Raw genomic sequence first — 2,548 nt, forward strand, 5'->3', positions numbered from 1 at the left:
TTAAAATTTCCGCTATTTTTACAGTGGGTCGCTCCGGTGGCCCTAATGTGACTTCCCGGATCCGATCGGGCTACCCGCATCGGTCTAGGGGTTACATAAGTGGTCTTGTTATCATTAGAAATAGGGATGGTTAAAATACAAAACCTGATTGGTCTCGACCCGACCCGACTCTATAGAGGTGGATTTTCTTTTTAATATTTTGGAGCTCGAAGCGGGACGGGTAGGTTATATGGTATAGAATTTCGAGACGGGAGGAGACCGGGTTTAAGGTGAAAAATTACTGATCCGACCCGACCCGATTACTTTTTAATTTTTATATATATTATATTTAATATTTTAGATAATTTTATTTTCTTATTGAAGACACCTAATTCCGTCCATTCGATCAATATTATTATATAATATATTTTATTACAAACTATATTATATAATATATATATTTACATCTATTTTATTTTTACATTGTGTCAGGCCCAAAACCAGATTACACAACAGTGACCCAACAATGCATATGCAACAAGCAACCCAAGCCCAAATCCGCTGGAGCTGCAACCCGAATCGGTCTACTGGAGCGACCCGACTTGGAAAACTAGGGTTTCCAGAACCCTAGCTCACTCATCCCTCCAAGCGTCGCACGCCTCTTTGTCGAAGACCCACTCCTCACGCAACCACCACCAGTTTCCTCGGCAACAACCACAACCAACAAGCATTTCAGTGCCGTTAGAGTTCTAAAACTACACAAAGATAGGTTTTGTGCTACTATAAATAAATGTAAAAAATATATTCGGGATACGAAAATACAAGAAACACGACGGGGACACTTTTCGAAATAAGAAAAAAATAGAGAGTTTACCTTCGACCCTTCGACGACTATATATCCGGTGATCGGATTGCAAATCTGAGCGGTGAAGAGGCTCATTGTGGTGAGTAAGCCAACATATCTTGACGGTGGCCCCATCAGACGGTGCATTTAGTGACGAAAGGTAAACCTTTCGATTTCCTTTTGTAGATCTAGGTTTGTGTTGTTATTTTTAGACTAAACTAGAGGGGGTTTTGAATTTAGGAAGTTGAGGGGAATTTTTTTGGGGGTTGGCCTAACTCTGACCGCCGTGAGAACCGCTATGGTTGCCATTGGCGGACAACAGCCTTTTCCTTCGATGAAAAGTGAGTTGAGAGCATTTGGTAACTCTCTCTCTCTTCTCTGTTTAATGAACGAGAGAAATGAGAAAGGATTGAAAAATAAGCCTAAGGTTAGGCTTATTTACAATCGACTAAACGAGGTCGTTTCAATGGGGGGTTTTCCGTGTTTTTACTTTAAGGTATAATAACATTTTAAGTCCCTCATACTTTGTAATGTCATATTTAAGCCATATAATGAAGTTTTATTTTATTCTATTTAAAGCACGTAGTTTTCAATTTTTATAGTTTAGTCGTATTATTACATATTATATATCTTTGTTAATATTTAATTTTCGATAGGACATTTGTGAATGTCTTATTTTAGTCATTGACTTTAGTCATTGAGTTCAGGTATTGTGTATTTTTGTTGACATTTAAATTTGGTCATGATATTTGTAAAATTTTTATTTTAGTCATTATCTAATATTTGGTTTAATTACTGTGTGATCCTTTATGTTTCTACATATTTAATTTTAGTCCTTATTTTTTTAAAAATTTGTGGGTTATTTACATTTATTGTCAATGTATTATTTAATATTTGATATTTGGGTTCTGGTTTATTTGTAATCTCTATCTTGGTTATTCAAGTTTCTATAATTTACTGTTTTGGGACTTTCAATTTTTTTTCTATTTTAATCTTTTAACCTTTTGTTTTATTTATTTATTTTATATATATGTATATTTTTTAATTTTAATATTTTTCCTTATTTCTTTTAATATTATATATATATATATATATATATATATATATATATATATATATTTACACTCTTTATTTTTTTGAGACTGAACATTTTTCTTCATTTTTTTCCATTTTTTCCCTTAACATTTTTTATTGTTATTTTCTCAATATATTTTTCCCACTCTCTTCGATTTATGTAATATTTATTTTTTCAAATATAACCTTTTTCCTTTTTAGGGGTAATTTCAATCAATCAAAGGTAAGTAGTTTGAATCGGGTTTTTAACTTTTAATTTTAATTTTTAATTTTCACAATTAAGACAACCGACAAATTAATTGGTACCGAAAGGACAGTACAACGGTGCTAATCCTTCCTTGACTGTAACCGACTCCCGAACCTGACACATTTCTGGTAAAACACGAATCAAGTAAGATGGTGTCTGATCCACCTAAATGTTTTTAAAATGATTAGTGGCGAATTTAACCCATTTATTCAAGTCGAAGCCAAATTCCGGGCCCAACAGAAAGACGGTTCAGAAAGCTTGGCGACTCCGTTGGGGATAGGTAAGTGAGTCATGCCATAATTAATTTTCATTTGTCTTTTTTAAGCGAAAATAGTAAATTTTAATTTTAATTTATTTATTCGATTCCAATTATTTATCTTTGATTATTTTTCAAATAAATAGTT

This window comes from Hibiscus syriacus, unplaced genomic scaffold (assembly GCF_006381635.1).
Source record: "Hibiscus syriacus cultivar Baekdansim isolate YM2019G1 unplaced genomic scaffold, ASM638163v2 tig00110890_pilon, whole genome shotgun sequence".
NCBI lineage: Eukaryota > Viridiplantae > Streptophyta > Magnoliopsida > Malvales > Malvaceae > Hibiscus > Hibiscus syriacus.